The sequence below is a fragment of the Pleurodeles waltl genome, chromosome 5 (assembly GCF_031143425.1).
Source record: "Pleurodeles waltl isolate 20211129_DDA chromosome 5, aPleWal1.hap1.20221129, whole genome shotgun sequence".
In the NCBI taxonomy this organism is placed as follows: Eukaryota; Metazoa; Chordata; class Amphibia; order Caudata; family Salamandridae; genus Pleurodeles; species Pleurodeles waltl.
The window spans coordinates 224,831,904-224,852,689 of NC_090444.1; positions in this window are offsets into that span (position 1 = coordinate 224,831,904).

The window sequence follows — 20,786 nt, forward strand, 5'->3', positions numbered from 1 at the left end:
CACCAGCGGTCGGTACACGGGAGGATTCATCCGTCTCCTCGCCCAACCCAGCGGACGGTGCCTAGGAAGGACAACATGGAGCACACAGTCAGGCAACCCACAGGTACGTACTCACAGCTAGCACAGTATACGATTCTCTATGCAGTGAATGGCGTGTATGAGTGGCTATGCAAGGCCTAGGCCTGTGTGACGCAGTTGAAATTGAGCCATGTGGGCCCTGGAAATGGCGGCTGCCTGACCTGTGAAGTGTGACAATGGGATGTGAGGTCAATGCGCTGGCGTGGCACACCGCGGCGGGCGGCGGGCCAAGGCCGCGGCGCGAAGCCGCATTGGTTAACATTGAAGCCTATGGGTTTCAGGAGCCAATGGCGAAGGGCACCGGCGGTGGCGGGACGACCGCCGCGGTACGCACCGCCGCAGACGTGACCGCCATTTTCTATCTACTTATCCACTTGCGACTTGAACTTTCACAGGAGAGGACCTATACTGCAAGTGTTGCTGTGACCTCGGTCTGGAAGGGACAATGGCTGCTGCGACTGGGGAAAGGGCCCCTGCCTTCACTGGAGAGGAGTTGGAGAAACTTGTGGATGGGGTCCTCCCCCAGTATGCGCTACTCTACGGTCCTCCAGACCAACAAGTGAGTTTAATTCTATCTGGATTTGGGGCCACTGGCTGGCTTGGGGGCCTGGCGGGGATGGGGGGCATGTTGGGCCTGGCGGGGGGCCTGGCGGGGATGGGGGGCATGTTGGGCATGGCGGGGGGCCTGGCGGGGGGCCTGGCGGGGATGGGGGGCATGTTGGGCATGGCGGGGGGCCTGGCGGGGGCCTGGCGGGGATGGGGGGCGTTGGGCATGGCGGGGGGCCTGGCGGGGGGCCTGGCGGGGATGGGGGGCATGTTGGGCATGGCGGGGGGCCTGGCGGGGGGCCTGGCGGGGATGGGGGGCATGTTGGGCCTGGCGGGGGGCCTGGCGGGGATGGGGGGCGTTGGGCCACTGGAAAGGAAAATGCTGAGTAACTTGAACGTGGTATTTCTCCCTCCCTGTACGTGTCACATAGGTCCGCGCCCATGAGAAGATCGGGATTTGGCGTGCCATCGCCAAGGAAGTCCGGGCCCTGGGGGTCCACCATCGACGGGGCACCCACTGCCGCAAGAGGTGGGAGGACATCCGCCGCGGGACCAAGAAGACCGCCGAGTCTCTGCTGGGGATGGCCTCCCAACGTAGGCGGGGTGCCTGCCGTCAACTGAGCCCCCTGATGTTCCGGATCCTGGCGGTGGCCTACCCTGATTTGGATGGGCGCGTGAGGGCAGCACAGCAGACACAAGGGGGTGAGTACAAGCATCATCTACTCTGTTGTCGTGCAGTGGAGGTGTCTGGGTGGGGGAGGAGGGCTGTGGGTCCCCCTAGGCCAGGGCGATATCTGTAGGCTGGGCACCCCCGTAAGCCCCTGTGTCCCCAGCCACCACCCTCAGTAGTGTGTCAGTACAGCCATCCCTGGGCCGTGTCATCCATGGGTGCAGTTGACAACTCTAGGCGTGTAGGGCATGTTCCACGGAATGCGTAGCGGACCCCAAGTGCGCAACTTAGTGCAGGGGGCATCTGTGTCTGTCATGTCCGCTAACTGTACCGGAGATCCATGTACTCAATATCCCTTTATTTCTCTCTCCCCCCCCCTTTTTGTTTGTCTTTCTGTGCTTGTGTGCATCAGCATCATCAGGCGGAGGAGAAGTGGCATCGGGGCAGGAGGGAGCTGCATCTCACATGGCCCAGGAGGGCCATGCCACAGAGTCAGACTGGACCAGTGAGACGGAGGGCGAGGGGAGCTCCACGACGGGGACGACTGGACCCTGCAGCGACACGGACACGTCCTCGGAAGGGGGCTCCCTTGCGGGGGTGGCACCATCCGTGCCCCCCGCCATTACAGGTACAGCCGCCACCCAGCGCATCATCTCCGCCCTCCCAGCAGCCCCTCCGCGTTCGCCCCGTGCCCGCTCTGCCAGGAAGCCGGGCATCTCCTTCGCCCCAGGCACCTCAGGCCCTGCCCCTGTTACCCCCGCTGCCCTCAGTGAGGAGGTCATTGACCTCCTCCGAACGCTCATTGTTGGGCAGACTACCCTTTTGAATGCCATCCAGGGGGTGGAGAGGGAGGTTCATCGCAGCAATGCGTACCTGGAGGGCATTCATTCGGGTCAGGCTGCCCATCAGCGATCGTTCCAGGCTCTGGCCTCAGCACTGACGGCAGCCATTGTCCCTGTCTCCTGCCTGCCTCTACTAACTCCCTCCTCCCAGTCTCCTGTTCCTCTGCCTGTCCCACCCACACCATCAGACCAGCCTGCACACACCTCAACACCCAAGAGAAGCTCATCCAAACATAAGCACCACAGATCACGCAGACATTCACACACGCAACATTCCGATGCAGACATGCCAACAGTCACTACCACCTCTGTGACCCCCACCTCCTCGTCTCCCTCCTCCCTCCCTGTGACGTCTACACTCACACCTCCATTCACCTCACCATCAGCCAGTGTTTCCATCACCAGCACACCCTCCACTCCAGTCCGCACACGTGCAGTCACCACCCCCACTGCCATTTACACGTCCCCTGTGTCCTCTCCCACTGTGTCTGTCACCCCCTCTTCCACACCACACAAACGCAGCCACCCACCCACCCAACAGCCATCCACCTCACGACAGCCTATCCCTCCTGCACCTGCACCCAAAGACAGCAAACGTGACTCACCTACAACCACATCCTCTCCCTCCACTCCCATTCCCACTGTACCTACCACTCTCCATTGTCCCAAGAAGCTCTTCCTCGCCACTACTAACTTCTTTCCTGACCCTGAGCCCCCCCCTCCTTCTCGTCGGGGTAAGAAGAGCACCTCAGCCACCACCAGCCCTGCAGCCCCCTTGACAAGGGTGCAGGGGTATTGGAGCCCGCCAGCCCGCATGTCTGGATCTTCGCCCAGCAGCAAGGGGACAGCCAGCCCACCCCCTGGGAAGAGGAGCAGAAGGCGGAAGGGGCGCCGCAGGAGCCCGCCTTCTACATCCCCCCCGGACACCACCCAGAGACAGTCACCAGCCACAGCTCCAAAGGGAGGAAAGGGCCACAGGCCGACGACTAAGGAGGGCAAGGGCAGCAAGTTGGAGAGGTCAGGCAGCAGGCCTGCTGCCCAGGAGGAGCCCACAACCCCCATAGCCGCTGCCCCAGGAGGAACCGGCACAGCTGCCCCGGGAGAGCCCACCAGCCCCATAGCCGCTGCCCAGGGAGGACCCAGCCCAGCTGGCCAGGAGGGCCCCACCACCCACAGCCCAGGTGGGCAGTGAAGGAGCACCATCCCCGCTGCCCAGGAGGGCACCACCAGGCATTTAGCAGTTGGCCATAGACCGTCCGCCGTCTCAAGAACCGCTGAACTGGGCCCTTCAAGGCAAGAACCGCTGAACTGGGCCCTTCAAGGCAAGAACCGCTGAACTGGGCCCTTCAAGGCAAGAACCGCTGAACTGGGCCCTTCAAGGCAAGAACCGCTGAACTGGGCCCTTCAAGGCAAGAACCGCTGAACTGGGCCCCGCCGTCTCAAGAACCGCTGAACTGGGCCCTTCAAGGCAAGAACCGCTGAACTGGGCCCTTCAAGGCAAGAACCGCTGAACTGGGCCCTTCAAGGCAAGAACCGCTGAACTGGGCCCTTCAAGGCAAGAACCGCTGAACTGGGCCCCGCCGTCTCAAGAACCGCTGAACTGGGCCCTTCAAGGCAAGAACCGCTGAACTGGGCCCCGCCGTCTCAAGAACCGCTGAACTGGGCCCTTCAAGGCAAGAACCGCTGAACTGGGCCCTTCAAGGCAAGAACCGCTGAACTGGGCCCCGCCGTCTCAAGAACCGCTGAACTGGGCCCTTCAAGGCAAGAACCGCTGAACTGGGCCCCGCCGTCTCATGAACCGCTGAACTGGGCCCTTCAAGGCAAGAACCGCTGAACTGGGCCCTTCAAGGCAAGAACCGCTGGCCCTTTGGCAGACGTGGCAGGGCAGGATCTATCTCGGGCAGGGCTGCAGGATGTCCTCTGGCCAACTTGCCTCCTCCAGTGGCAGTGGGGTCTGTTATGGACTGTTTGGACTGTGGCTTTGCTCTCCCCAGGATGGCCCAGTGGGCAGGCCACCCACTGTATGGACTGTATGGACTGTGGCTTTGCTCTCCCCAGGATGGCCCAGTGGGCAGGCCACCCACTGTATGGACTGTATGGACTGTGGCTTTGCTCTCCCCAGGATGGCCCAGTGGGCAGGCCACCCACTGTATGGACTGTTTGGACTGTGGCTTTGCTCTCCCCAGGATGGCCCAGTGGGCAGGCCACCCACTGTATGGACTGTATGGACTGTGGCTTTGCTCTCCCCAGGATGGCCCAGTGGGCAGGCCACCCACTGTATGGACTGTATGGACTGTGGCTTTGCTCTCCCCAGGATGGCCCAGTGGGCAGGCCACCCACTGTATGAACTGTTTGGACTGTGGCTTTGCTCTCCCCAGGATGGCCCAGTGGGCAGGCCACCCACTGTATGGACTGTATGGACTGTGGCTTTGCTCTCCCCAGGATGGCCCAGTGGGCAGGCCACCCACTGTATGGACTGTATGGACTGTGGCTTTGCTCTCCCCAGGATGGCCCAGTGGGCAGGCCACCCACTGTATGGACTGTTTGGACTGTGGCTTTGCTCTCCCCAGGATGGGCCAGTGGTCATGGAGTCCCCTCGTGGATCTGGCGTCGTGTACTCAAGTGGCTGAGGTGCCCCCCCTTCCCTTCCCCCTGAGGTGCCTGTCCTATTTTCTTTCTGATGCCCCTGCAGTGTTCTCTCCGTGGAGTTCTTGTCGTGGGACTGGGCCTTGCCCCTTTGCACAGGACCCCTGTGATCCACGGACAGTGGTTGGACTACATTTAGTAGCTGTATATATTTTGTACATAGTTTATTTATTTATTGGGATTAATGGCGTACATATTTCAATATATCTGGCCGTTTATGATCTCTTCTTTTGGTCTTTGCATTATTTCGGAGGGGGGTGGTTTGTGGGTTGTGACAGTGATCTGTGGGAATGCATTGATGTGTGTGTTGTAGTGGGTGTGGGTGGGTGGGTGTGTGCCGGTAATCTTTTCCCTCCCCTGTGTCGTAGGTGCAGTACTCACCGATGTCTTCCGCGCCGCCGGGCGTGCTCCTGGTATATGAGGAGGAATAGGAGTGCGGGGATGACCTGTAACTCTGGCTCCATACTGCCGGAATCTCGCGTGGAGTGCGTAGAGGTGAGCGTTTTCCCGTTCGTAGTCTGTTTCCGCCGTGTTCTTATCGGCGGTGCTCCCGCCCCGGAAAAGGTGGCAGATTGGTGGGTCGTAATAGGGTGGGCGGTACTTTGTCTGCCGCCGGGCTGTTGGCGGGAACCGCCGCGCTGTTTGTTTGTACCGCTGTGGCGGTCGGAGTGTTAAGTTGGCGGGCTGTGTTGGCGGTTCCCGCCAGGGTCAGAATGCCATTTTTAATACCGCCGGTCTGTTCGCAGTCCGACCGCTGCCTCTCCGCCGACCGCCAAGGTCAGAATGAGGGCCATAGTAATGTGTTTTATATATCCTGACAGTGAAATATTGCAATATTCGTTATTCACTGTTGCATGGCCAGTCCCTCTCATAGGTTAACATGGGGGCTACCTTTAAATCTGATTAAAGTGTAGATTCCCTTTGGGAGCAGATGGACATCTGGAGTTTGGGGTCTCTGAGCTCTTTTAGTAAAGTTGATTTTAAGATTGTGTGTTTGAAAATGCCACTTTTAGAAAGTGAGCATTTTCTTGCTTATACCATTTCTGTGACTCTGCCTGTTTGTGGATTCCCTGTCAGGGTCAGTTTGACAGTTGGGCTTGTTGCACCTCACACTAGACAGTCACACAAAGGGAGCTGGGGTGTAGTGTGCATTTCCTGATGAGCCATCTGTGCTAGGAGGGAGGGGAGGAGTGTTCACTCACACCTGAAGGGGCTGTGCCTGCCCTCACACAATCCAATCTCCAACCCCCTGGTGAGTGTCTGGGTCCTGGCCTGGGCAAGGCAGGATTTCACATTCAAAAGAGACTTTACTTTGAAGTAGGCCTACTTTAAAGGAGAAAATGGGTATAAGAAGGGCACCCAAAACCACAGACTTTATAACTCTTCTGGAAACCATGAGGAACCTCTGCCTGGAGAAGAGCTGAAGAGCTGAGGAAGAAGAGCTGCCCTGCCCGTGACTGTGCTTTGTGGAGCTATCCTGCAGTTGCTGCTTCTGCCAGAGAAAGAGGGCATAGACTGGACTTTGTGTGCTTCCATCTTGTGAAGATCTCCAAGGGCTTGATTTAGAGCTTGCCTCCTGTTGTTTGAAGTCTCAGGGACAGCAAAGACTTCTCTCTGTCAGCACCTGGAGTTTCTGGAGAAACTCCTACTCCGCCTTGTGGTGCCCATCCTGTTCCTGGGACCCTGAAAGGAGAAGCTGGCAGCCCAAGAGGATGAAATCCACACACAGAGCGCCGTCAGGGGAAAAAAATCGACGTGACTCCGATCTGCGGCTGAAGAAAAGACGTGCCGCCAGCTTCGCAGTTGAAAATCGACGCTTGACGGAAACGCGACCGAAGAATCAACCCACGGAGCTGGAGAAACAATGCGCAGCATCGATGACGGAGGCTGGGAGATCGCAACCCGCGCTGTGTGGTTTTCGGATCATCGTGCGGCTGGATTTCTGACGCAAGCACCGCTGAACATGGAAAAACAACACATGGCCTGCCCGGACCCGAGAGTGCTGACCGGATTGACGCATCACTCTCCTGCGGAGAAAAGAAATGACGCGTCCCGAACCGATGAAAGGAGAAACGATGCAAGGTCTCGCTCGTGAGCGAAATCGAGGCATTGCAAGCCCTGTTTGACACACACATGTCCATGTGGGGTTATTTTTTACGCACCCAAGGTACATTTTCACGCTAGCAATGTTAGTGTGTGTTTTAAACTACATAAAGACTCTTTTTGCTTTTTAACTGTTAACTTGACTGGTGTGTTGTGGATTGTTGTTGTTTTGGTCTTGTTTTCTTTAGATACATATTTCCTATTTTTCTAAACCTGTGTTGTATCATTTTGTAGTGTTTTCATTAAGTTACTGTGTGTGTTGGTACAAATACTTTACACCTAGCACTCTGAAGTTAAGCCTACTGCTCTGCCAAGCTACCAAGGGGGTCAGCAGGGGTTAGCTGAGGGTGATTCTCTTTTAACCTGACTAGAGTCCTTTCTTGAACAGGGGGTAACCTGACTGTCAACCAAAGACCCCATTTCTAACACACAGAGATCTAACTTTGTGAAGTGTTTTGCACCAGGGATGGATTCAAGTATGTTTTTGATGAGTGGAAGCAGATAACTGCCTCTAATGGTGATCTTATGTAACCCATGATAATTGATGAAAAGTTTCAGCTCTCTGGACTTCATATGGACTAAGAAAAGTGGAGCTCCAGCAGGTGATGCAGACAACCAAACAATCAGCCCATTCCGAACAATGTTGTCCCAGTATTGCCTCAGAACCTGTTTCTTGTGATGGGACAGATAGCTCTTCCTACCAAAGGGAATTATAGCTCTGGGTATGGTCAAGTCAAATCTCTATGAGGAGGAGAGGCACAGAGCTAGACTTCTTAAAGATATCAGAAACTTCCTGGTAAGCCATTGCAATGGACAAAGTCTGACCTATTATAACTAGAGACCAGACTTCAGAAAGTTCCTATACCACAGGAGCCCAATAACTCTTGTGCATTTAACAATTATCTCTGCAGAAATATGATGAGATACTACTCTGGTCTCCTAATTGACCTAGGCATTGTGTTGATCCAGCTAGGGCATCCCAACTACTATGACATAGTTAGGAGATGTGTTTAGATCTAAAGTAACCATCTCATTTTGATTGCCTGAAGACACTAACAGTGAACCATGATGGAGGTCACCAGACCCAAAACAAAGTAGATTTGTTGATTGTTTGTACGTGATCCAGAGATGACTTTTTCCTGATTAGAATTTTGAGTCTGTGGGCACAACCCAATGCCATATACCTGCCAGAGGCACCGGATTGTTAAAAGGAAGGAACAGAGACAGACTGCCCAGGATCGACTTGAAGGATAGATTTTAATATGTGCAAGAGTGAACTGGACCCACCGGAGAAGGTGAAAAATTTAGATAGGGTAGAATCTTCCAGCCCTCTCATCTTAATGAAGGACAGAATGTTGTGTTTTCCATGTGGCCTGGAAGATTGAACAGTACAGAACAGTACGGTCTTGCAGCAGGTGATCTGGGCATGTACAAGATAGAGACAAGCTTCACTTATATCTTCAATCCCTATCAGAATCAGACAATGGGCCTTTGGCGGACTCAAGCTGCATTGGGTCATCAGGAACACCAAGCAAAGGATTAGTAGACTCATTAGTTGGCTCAGTCTTCCTAAAACCTTGGGTAAGAGAAATATAAATGAAACATTGGTTTCCCTGTTTTTCCACTCTCCTTTCTTTTCTGCACGACTGCACAGCCACTACCAGGGATCTTGATACTGAAACGCTGCTCTTTGAATGTTGCATATTTGAATGACACTTTTTAGAACTCTTATTTGTACTTTGTTTGTATACTTTTAAATACTGCTTAGATGGATATTGATATATTTGTGACTATTAGAGTTGAAGGTGTTGCAAAGGCGAGCCCATCTGCGCCCATCAGTACACCGATTGGTAAGCAGACCTCCAGTCCTCTTTTAACACCTTGTGATGAGGATTTTCAATATTTCCCCACTTGTAGCACTGACCACTACATCAAGATGTGGATTACTTAATGTAAGATCGTTAGTAAAGCACATGACAGAAATTCTCCTACTTCTTCAATCTGGAGACTGGGACGCACAATTTTTTACTGAAACATTGTTCTCCCCCGACTCAACCATTGACCCAGGCACGGCCTGCCCACCATGATATGATATTGTTCACAAATCACTTGGAAGGTGGGATGAATGGACATTATTTTTAAGGATAAATGGGATTTTGCTCCGATTAGTATAGATTTTTTAAAAGATGGTAGAGGTTACTTACTTTTGCCATTTAATGTTACCGCCCCCAGGATCTTTGATCGCATATTTACAGTCCCTAAATGAGATTTTTAGTAATATGGCTCTCATGCATTCTAACTTTATCATTTTTGGTGATTTCAAATTGTGGTCAGAGGGAGACCCTACTCCTGTGCTTAAAGAACTAGATGACCCGACCTACCAGGGCAGCCATATTTTGGACCTTATTTTTGCCACAAAAAGTTCAACCACTATGGGAAATATTCTACCCCTCTGTTGAACAGATCATGCCCTAGTGACTATACTGCTTGAGGGCAGGAAGCCTGGCTCCCACAATGACATATCCAGTTAGTGAGGGATCTGGCAGAGCTTGGAATAAGCTTCTTAACTTAAGCTATGGTGAGCCCGTTTTTAAGCTGCTTACCTCTATTGATGTAGATGGTGCAAGGTGACTATTCAGCCTTAGAAAATCGAATTCTTTAAACTTTGGACTTAGTCATTCTACTTAAGGAATTTAAATCCCCTCAAAGGCCCTCTGGTTCTTGGTGTAATGCCTTGTTTAGATTTTTAAAGCAAACCTGTAAGAAGGCAGAAAGAAGATGGTTCACTACCTACAAGAAAGAGGATAACAGGGCTCTTAAGGATGCCTTGCAGGAGTACAAGATGGAAATTTCAAAGGCCAAAGCAGAGCACTATGCCAACGCTATTTTGGCTGCACCAAATAGCTTTAAAAAGGTGTTCAACATTAGAGAGAACTAGCTAACCCGGAATCTCTGTCTCAAGCTATTGTGCCTTTGCAGGCCTTTTGTGATGACTTTCCAATATTTTTGAGGAAAAAATTAACAAAATCCTAGAAGGTGTCAACACTTCTAGTCAAACACAGAATATCTACAGATGGCTGGGAAGATAACACTAGTTATTGCACTATCCTTGGCAACGAGAATGCGACTCCCTTGTGCAAACTAGAACACTTTGAACCTCTTATGGAGGAATGCTTTCGAGCTCTTGCTATGGCCATTTCATCAGGCTCACCATTAGGTCTTCTGCTACACAAGATCTGGAAAGAATAGGTGGAGGAGCTTTTTCCAATCTTTGCATTTAGGCATGGTACCCGCAGTATTGAAAAAAGCCATAGTTGCCCCCTTCCTGAAAAAGCCACCTTTGGACGAGGCTATTCTGAGAAATTACAAGCCAATATCTCTCTTGCCATATCCCATTAAAATTCTAGAATGGGTTGTGAGTAAGACAATGTCCCAAAACATTGGAAGTCAACAATTTATTTGAAGAGGAGAAATGTGTATTTTGGCCAGGCCACAGGACCGAATCTGCTCTACTCACAGCCATGGATGAACTCAGAATGTGAATAGATAAGTACAATCAGTGGTCTTGATCTTAATAGATCTCTCAGCTGCATTTGATTTGGCCTGTCACAATATGCTCCTGCCCCGGCTGGCCTCCATTGGAATGTCTGAAACATTAATGAACTGGTTCCACCCATACCTGTTGAACAGAAGTCAGGTGGTTGCTCCACCTCCATTTTGTTCTGAGGTTAGGGCCATCAATGAGGGCATTCCCCAAGGCTCCTCAATCAGCCTGATTCTTTTTAACCCCCTGATTTCACTCATTAAATCCCATAATATCAGCCTAAACAATTATGCCAAAGACACTCAACTAATTCTGTCTTTGGAAGGCAACCAGCAGTTGACAGTTGATGCCTTTCATGACTGTAGGAAGGATATCATCTACTGGCTTAATTCTAACTCTCTTAAGCCCTGTGCTGTTCAACTAATAAGCTCTCGGTGGTGCTTCCTCCTAACTTGTGGCCAATAGCATTTGACTGGATCATTGCCCCTTCCGACGCTTTCAAAAACTTGGGGGTAACTTCTGATTAAAGAAAATCACAGATTCATGTTTCCTGTTACTCTGAGCTCTGCAGAAGATACTTCCGTTACTGCCTCCCTCTGCTAGAGCATTGGTAGTACGTAGCGTCATCCTCAGCAGGTTGGATTATTGCAATGCTCTTCTGCTGGGTGCACTTGAATATCTACTAAACTTGCCTTGAGTAGACCCAGAAGAGCATCTGTCTCATTAGCACTGAAGGATCTTCACTGGTTGCCATTAAAACAAAGAATTTTATTTAAATCTCTGTATTGTTTTTAAAGGTAGCCAGGGGCTGGGTCCGGCTCCTGTACAAAAGAGATTAAGAAGATACTCCCCTAGTAGGAGCCTTTGCTCCTCTTCATCCAATCTTGCATATGTGGTCAAGTTTAGAAAAACTAGATAAGGAGGACTGACCATTATGATTGGAGCAGCTAGACTTTGGAATCAACTTCCAGCCTCTCTTAGATGTTTGACTGACTTATTGCAGTTCAGAAGGGCCTTATATACCTGGCGTTTTCCTAAGTAAGCTGAGCTTTTGATAGTGCTTTTGGTTTCTTTTAGTTACAGTATTTTGACTTCCCCATTTGTGGCATGGCGCCAGGATACCAATTTGATGGCAGTGCACTTTACAAATGATATAAATAAATAAATAATTAGGTCTGTGTTGAATCAAGAGAACATGATCCAGGTGTTCAGCTAATGAGGGAGCTTTAAGAACTCTTCCTTCCTCATCCTTTAAATCCTAATTTTACCCACTTTGGAAAAATGTCATCTGTGTGCATTCCACCCACGTGGTTTCAGCAGTAGGCTCGCAAAACTGGGTACAATAAAACAGTACGTTTGATTTTCTGTTAGACATCCCAAACAAGGCATCCTCTGCAGAAGCTTCACTGATGGGTTTGTCAAACATCTTCTTGAATTTTGCCAGGAAAGTGGCATATTTGCTCAAATAAGAAGGGAGTTGCCCAAGCCAGAGCTGCACCGGTCACAAACCGGTTAGATACCTTACTTTGGATCTATCAGAAGGAAACTGCCCAGGTCAAAAGGCAAAATACACCACCATGCTGTCCTTTAATCTCTAAGGAACTCCTGAATACATAAAAGATGAAGGACTGATATTAGAAAGGTTGCAATACCTCGAAATGGATTGCTTTGTGAAGGGCAGTATTCTCAGTTCCTCTCCACTCCTCTGTACTGCAACATCAATATCAATGATTTGGCAGGTCAGTGGGAGAACATGTAGATTGTCTCCAAAGTTGGGCGGCGAGCAGGCTCTAGCACTTTTCTTTGCCACACATGAAATCAGCAGCAGAAAAGGATGCTCACATTAGCCATAATGACTTAAAAGGATGTTTTGCTTCATTAAAAGTAATTTATTTATTTCGTTTTTATAACACTGGTTAGTGATAAGCAGCCGATTTGCAGCATCAAGTACAATTCTTTTTCTCATGACCACTCACCCATTTTGGCAGGTGTGCATGGTGGGTCAAAACATATACTTCAAAGCAGACTTTTATATGAAGTGTGAAGGCAGGCTGATCTGAACGCTGGCCACCGAAAATAATGCATTTGCCTATGCACAACAGAACGCTCCTACTCCATTGTGCGGATATTTTATTATAAATCGCATTTGGTGCAAGTCTTCTGGATGAAGCAATTTCCGGAACATGTGTCTTAAAGACAAAAGACCTTTGGACAGGTCCTACTCCTTTCAGCATTCTTGACCGAACATATCTGAATAAGCTACTCTTTACCTAGAAGAGAGTGAAAACTTGCTGAGCCTCTCTAAAATTGAGAAGATGAAGCTGATATTCAAATTCCATTGCAAGCTGCGAATGGATAGCGGTTGCCATGAGCAACAATTTGAAATAACTAGACACATTGGATTTGAGGTAGATTAATGACTATGGCCCTCATTCTGACCTCGGCGGTCTTTTCGCAAGACCGCCGAGTTACCGCCGCGGTGAAGACCGCCGACCGCGGCGGTATGCCACTGTGCGCATTCCGACCGCTGGGAGCGTACCGTCGGGAAGCCGCCGGCAGCCAGACTGGCGGTCGGTGGAAAAGTGGAGACTGGTCAACCTCCACCGCCACGCCAGCAGAACACCGCCCCCAGAATTACGACCCACATTTCTGTGTGGCGGTCTTCTGTTGGCGGTGTGCTGTCGGCGGTCACGTCCCTATGGCTCCCGTCGCCTCCCGGAGGACCAACGCACAAGGTAAGTTGATCGTCCGTGAGGGGAGGGGGTGGGGGGGTGTTGTGTGATGTGTGCGTGCATGGGGGTGTGCAGATGTGCATGTTGGGGTGCGTGCATGTCGGGGTGCGTGAATGTGCATTTCGGGGTGGGGGTGGGGAGGGGGTTCGTACCACCTCTGGGGGGTGGCAGGGGGGTGGAGGGGGTGGGGGGAGGACTCGGGGGGGCAGTGGGGGGTGGAGGGGGACCCCTATCAGTGCCAGGGAAGGAATTCCCGGGCCCCGATAGTGCCTACCGCCATGGTTCGCATGGCGGTTCCCGACCGCCAGAAACCGCGGCGGTAAGCAGGGTCATGATACGGGTGGCGGTCTTGGGGCGACCGCCGGGCCGGAGTGCGCAAACTCCAGCCCGTCGGTCATGACCGCCGTGGCGGTCGGAGTGGGGAAGTGGCGGTCGATCGCGGCGGTGACCGCCGCGGTCAGAATGCCATTTTTTGGACCGCCGGTCTGTTCGCGGTCCGACCGCCGCCTCTCCGCCGACCGCCAAGGTCAGAATGAGGGCCTATATCATTAGTCTTTTTTATACCGCCGAATGCGAAGTAATGGATGTGATGAGTGCTCTTTAGGTTGGTAGAGCCTTGGGCACTTTAACATAAATATTATGTACTCATATCTTCAGTAGCAATAAAACTGGCAGGCTGGCAGGAAAGTGGCTTAATAATTTTGTTCGCCTGAGGTTAACGTGCCACGTTTACTAACAAACTCATAAATCTACACCCAAACTGTAGGTCATCGCTGTGGAATTCTCAAAGCCGTTAAGGATTGCTCCAAAATGCTATTCCGGTGTAAGTTTCTCTGACAGACTCCTGCGGAAGTCATATGACTTACTTTTTTACGTCAGGCCTAGATACAGCCATACCTGTATATGTTTCAGCAGCCTTATGCTTTCAATAAATGACAAAAATACACACTTATATGCATACATGGAGGCCCTTGTCATCTATCGGTCTATTTAGCTGTCAATCATCATTGCTTCTTCAATCAAAGCACACAGCATGAGGCAGTGAATTAGCCCCTTCCGTGGCTCACTTACACTACGGGTGGTGGTATTTTGCCTGATCGTAGGTGCATATCAATCTAACAAAGAAGTACACTTCAGGTGCCTGTTTGGTGGTCAGAAACTTTCTTCTTTAGTTTTACCGTTCTCTATTCTTTTTTAAAATGTTTAAACGAGGGAGTCTTTAAACTGTGTGCGCAAGTTACAATATTTCAGTGTGCCAGTAGTACCTTTCCTTTGCAACATTAGTGTTAGACCTGACAACCTTAGGGTGGTCACCCCTAACTTTTTTCCTGCCTCCCTCCACTTTTGAGATACTGTTTTTGCTGGTTTTTAGACTCTGCACATTTTACCACTGCTAACCAGTGCTAAAGTGCATATGCTCTCTCCCTTTAAACATGGTAACATTGGATAATACCCAATTGGGCTATTTAATTTACTTATAGGCCCCGAGTAGAGTGCACTATATGTGCCCACAGCCTGTTGATTGAAAGATACTAGTGGGCCTGCAGTACTGATTGTGCCACCCACTTAAGTAGTCCCCGAACCTTGTCTCAGGCCTGCCATTGCAAGGCCTGTGTGTGCAGTTTCACTGCCTATTTGACTTGGCATTTAAAAGTACTTGCCAAGCCTAAAACTCCCCTTTTTCTACATGTAAGTCAACCCTAAGGGGTGCCCTGGGTAACCCATAGGGCAGGGTGCTGTGTAGGTGAAAGGAATCGCCGTCCACATGTTTTCAGGTAAACAGCTTATCTTTATTACGTTCCAACAATCAAGACAGCTCCTTGCTTCCGACCTCCTTCCACGGATCTGCCGCACCAACTGCCCGCATTACACAAATCCCCACCTACATTCTAACATTCTAACATTCCGAGGTTCTCCGCACATCGGTTCCACAGCACGAGGAACGATGGAAGAACCTATACCCAACACATCTCCTCCCTTACAACGATCTGAACAAACAATAAAAACAAAATAAATTAAACGGAATAATTCATAAATACACCAACATTGACAAAACTATTTTACATCAATGCATTAATATTGACATATTCTAACAAGAACATCAGCATGTGTAATCATCAAATTTCTTAGGATGTTTGACAGTTCTGGATGAACGTCTGAAAGGATGTACAAGTGAATGGTTTGCCTTAGTAGACTGACAACCAGAACGCATTATGTAATCATCACATTTCTTAGGTGGTTTGACAGTTCTTTTAGGATGTTTGACAGTTTTTGATGCATAGGGAGACTGAAATCCCAGACGTTGATGAAATCTCAGGCGTTCAACACGCTAACTACCATCCCCGCCCTTGACATTCTCTGCTGCTACAGACTTAGTAAGGGATATCTTATCTTTATTTCACCACTTGCCATCATCAAGCCTAACAGCACTGTCACCTACTTGGACAATTATCTTACCGCTGGAGAATTTGGACAGACCAGTAGATCTTGGACACTTCACTCTCACTGCATCACCAACCTTCCAATCAAACTTGCGGCGGTGAGTATCTTGTGAACACTTCACATACTTTTGTTGCGCTACCTGACGTTTCTCCATCACACCATCAACTTTGTACCATGGCACACAAAAACAACCCATCCATTCTCTGGTCAACTTTGAGGATGGAACAAGTCCCCGTAATAAAACAAAAGGAGATACCTGTGTATCCGAATTGTTAGTGCTGCGCACGGCCCACAAAAATGTATCTAATTTGTTTTTACAGTGTAAACCACTCGCTTAGGACAATTAAATATTGTCCTTGAGGACTGTGTTAAATCTCTTTACTAATCCATTACTCCTAGGATGGTACAGGGTGGACTTAAAATGTTTGATTCCCAAGAAATTCACAAATTTTGCAAACTGTCCCAAGGTAAATTGAGAACCATTGTCAGTCAGAATTTCGTCAGGAATTCCTTCTTTAGCAAAAATCCCTTCTAGCCACCGGATCACATTATTAGAGTCAGGAACTTTAACAAATTTTACTTCTGGCCATCTGCTGTAAAAATCTATTAGTACTAACCCGTATTCCTGGATTCCATATGATAAATTCACAGGTCCAATTATATCAATTGCTAACTTGCTCCAGGGTTTATCAGGAACACTAATGGCTTCTACAGGACTTGGAACTGTGATTTGAGACTTGTCACTGACTGCACAATAAACACAATCTCTTACGAAGTGTTCAACACATTTATCCACTCCAGGCCACCAGAATCCTTCTCTGACTCTCCTTTTCATGGTGCGCATACCTATATGACCCTCATGCGCAAGGTTCAGAACCCTTTTCCTCATACGTTTTGGCACAACTAACAATTTCGACCTAAATAATAAACCATTGATTACTTACAACTCGTCAAAAACATGTTTATACTGATCCTTAAGATCGCCATCCGGAGACCATAGAGACCACCCCATCACGACTCCTTGCATTATTGACATGATATCATGATCCTCTTCACAAGCTTCCCTCCATTCTGGTTCACCTAACGCTCCATTCAATTGTTCACCTACTATACAAACGACAACCTCACCATCCTCATCCTTGGAATTGAGATGCATAGATGTCTCTTCTAACGGATCAGTGTTCGCCAATCTGGACAAGGAATCAGCCAATATGTTCTTCTTGCCAGGCACGTACTCTAACTTGAAATTGTGTTCATATAATTTGTACTGCTATTTAGTTGTGGAGTAGCCTTCTCAGCGCCTTTGGCTGTAAATAGTTGAACTAACGGCTTATGATCAGTTCTAACCGTAAACCTTGTGCCCCACACAAATTGTTTGAAGTGGTTAATACCCCACCAGCATGCCAAAGCTTCACGTTCAATCACAGAATATGTTGCTTTGGCTCCTTTCAAACTTCTTGAAGCAAACGCAACGACTTCCTCCTTACCATCCCTTTTTTGCAATAACACAGCTCCTAAACCTTTTTGGATAGCATCAGTCATGATGATTGTATAATCCCTGGTGTCAAAAGGTTTCAAGGGAATAGATTGGGAAATCTCTTGCTTAATATTTCCGAATTCACGGTCGCAGTCAACAATCCACACAAATTTAGTATTCTTTTTAAGTAGATTCCTCAGATAGTATGGGGGTCATTCTAACCCTGGCGGTAAAAACCGCCAGGGCGAATGACCGCGGTAGCACCGCCAACAGGGCAGGTGCACCGCTGGGAATTCTGACCGCGGCGTTTCAGCCGCGGCCAGAAACGGAAAGTCGGCGGTGTACCGCCGACTTTCCGCTGCCCTGCAGAATCCTCCATGGCGGCGGAGCGCGCTCCGCCGCCATGGGGATTCTGACACCCCCTACCGCCATCCTGTTCCTGGCGGGTCTCCCGCCAGGCACAGGATGGCGGTAGGGGGTGCCGCGGGGCCCCTGGGGGCCCCTGCAGTGCCCATGCCAGTGGCATGGGCACTGCAGGGGCCCCCGTAAGAGGGCCCCAAAAAGAATTTCAGTGTCTGCCTAGCAGACACTGAAATTCGCGACGGGTGCTACTGCACCCGTCGCACTCCAGCAACTCCGCCGGCTCCATTCGGAGCCGGCTTCATCGTTGCTGGGTCTTTCCTGCTGTGCTGGCGGGCGGCCTTTTGGCGGTCGCCCGCCAGCGCAGCGGGAAAGCCAGAATGGCCGCCGCGGTCTTGTGACCGCGGTGCGGTCATTTGGCGGTAACCGCATGGCGGGCGGCGACCGCCGCCCGCTGCGGTTAGAATCACCGCCTATGTCTTTTCTGAACAGTTGGGTACAAATCTAGCATAAAATTCTATCAAACCCATGAAGGACCTCAACTGGTCTTTATTTTCAGGGCAAACGAAGTTCTGAATAGCTTTCACCAAACTCACCTTGGGTTTGATGCCATCCGCGGACAATTCAAACCCTAAGTAATTCACTGTGGATACTCCAAAACGACACTTACTTGAGCTGAGAGTTACACCCTTCAGCTTCAAAACATCCAACACCCTGCTTCATCTTTCATTATGTTCACATGTATCCTTTCCATAAACCAGAATGTCATCCTGGAACGCCATCACACCACGCATACCTCTGAACATGCTTTCCACTGTCCTCTGGAAGACAGCGGAAGCAGAAGCTAACCCTAACGGCATACGTTTAAACTGGAATAACCCAAATGGAGTGATGAAGGTGGTGTAATGTCTGGAACTAGGATGGAGGTTAATTTGATGATAAGCAGAAGTCATATCAAGCAAAGAAACCATTTTCCCACCCTTAATGGACGATAACATTTCTGAAATGTTGGGTAAGGGGTATTGATCAACCCAAATTTGATCATTAAGATCACGTAAGTCCTCACAAATTCTCAACATTCCGTTGGTCTTGCGAGCTAAAACCACAGGCGCCACCCAATCTGAGGATTCAATAGGTTCGATTATGTCTTGTTCACACAGTTTGTCTAATTCATTCTTGAAATCCTCCCTTAAGGTGAAAGGAACTTTTCTCACTTTGTGCCCCTTTGGTTGGGCATTCTCATTGATTTTAATTTTGTGCGAGAACCCCTTGAATAACCCCACCTCATTGTTGAAAATTTCAGGGTAACATGACTCCCACTCCTCACACGTTACAGAAGATACAAGCATGAATTCACTTCTCGTTATAACCTGTTCAGGGTTATTCGGGTCCAAGACCAATTCCAACTTACCTTGATCAAACCACCCCAAAAGACAAGCGTTATCCTTAGCTAAGTATATGGTGGCAGAAGTTGTGTTATTCCTAAACCTGAGGTCAGCCTGGAACTCACCAATAACATCAATAGATTTCCCACCATAACCAATTGTCTGAATACGTGAATGATTTAAAGTGATCCCACGATCTTTAAATAATTCATTCCACTTGGAATCACTCAACAGGGTAAAGGGAGAACCAGAGTCAGCCATCATCTGAATCTGAATTCCGTTTTCCTCTACCAAACAAAAGGGTCTTCTTGTACAGTTGTTTGCGAGATCATTATTCACAACGAATACCTCTTCCTCATTACTGCTAGAAGAAGGATAATCATTTGTATCAACATTGTTTACTTTGTTAGGCTCATATTTATCAGACTTGTAGGATCTATTTGCTTTACACACCCTCGCAAAATGGCCCTACTTGTAACATTTGGCACAAATTTTATCAATAGCCGGACAAAACTTAGCATTTCCTAAGTGTGCAGTGCTACCACATCTATAACATTCTAATGGCCTAGTAGATTTCGTATCAGATTTTCCCACTGTGGGTTGTGGTGAAAATCCCTTATTTCCTTTTTTAAGTTTTGTCTTGACTGCAAATACACCAGACTTCGGAGAATGGAATTTCTTTTCGGAGATAGACATTTGTTCCATAAAAGAAGCTGTACTTTCAATTCTGGTAGCAATCTTCAATGCTTTCTGTAGAGTCAAATTGGGTGTAGATAACAAAGCATCTTGTACCTTCCTATTATTGGTTTTCTCCACAAGCTGGTCCTTGATCATTTCTTCCTCAAATTCCTTATAGTCACACGAAACCGCTAATAGTCTCAAAGCACCAACATAGCTAGATGCGGATTCGCCATCAGCTTGGACCCTTTTGTAGAATTGATGTCTCTCCAAAGTAACATTCCTGCACCTTTTGAATCTTGTGTCCAGAGACTTAGGGGGTCATTACGACCCTGGCGGAACAAGTCCGCCAGGGCCGTGGGACGCGGTGGCACCGGCGACAGGCCGGCGGTGCCCCGCGGGGCATTCTGACCGCGGCGGCTTAGCCGCGGTCAGTAAAGGGAAACCGGCGGTCTCCCGCCGGTTTCCCGCTGCCCCAAAGGAATCCTCCAAGCCGGCGCAGCATGCTGCGCCGGCATGGGGATTCCGACTCCCCCTCCCGCCATCCAGTTCCTGGCGGTTCTCCCGCCGGGAACCGGATGGCGGGAGGGGGAGTCGCGGGGCCCCTGGGGGCCCCTGCCGTGCCCATGCCTATGGCATGGGCACGGCAGGGGCCCCCGTAAGAGGGCCCCTAAAAGTATTTCAGTGTCTGCAAAGCAGACACTGAAATACGCGACGGGTGCAACTGCACCCGTCGCACCTTCCCACTCCGCCGGCTCTATTACGAGCCGGCGTCATCGTGGGAAGGGAGTTTTCCCCTGGGCTGGCGGGCGGTCTTGTGAAGACCGCCCGCCAGCCCAGGGGAAAACTCGGAATACCCTCCGCGGTCTTACGACCGCGGAGCGGTATTTCGGAGGGGGGAAGCCTGGCGGGCGGCCTCCGCCGCCCGCCAGGCTCGGAATGAGGGCCTTAATTGCTGTTTGGTACTCATCTTCAACGCCATCACCCTCGCCCACAGCAGTTACAACAGTCACCTTAGGAATATATTTTAAAATTTTCCGCCCCTCATTACCCAAATAATGCCTCAAAATGGCAAACTTTCTCTTGTGGGTGAAAGTTTCACCCTCAAGAGCATCCAAATATGCTTCAAACGCCTCCTTCCATTGCTCCCAATCAGCGTCAGGAGAAGCTGGATTTGGAACAAAAGGAGGAGGTGGAGCAATAGATTGCTGCATCACGTAAACAAACAACGTAATTAAAAAGTACTTGTAATGTGATACATACAGATAAGGTGAGATAGAAAG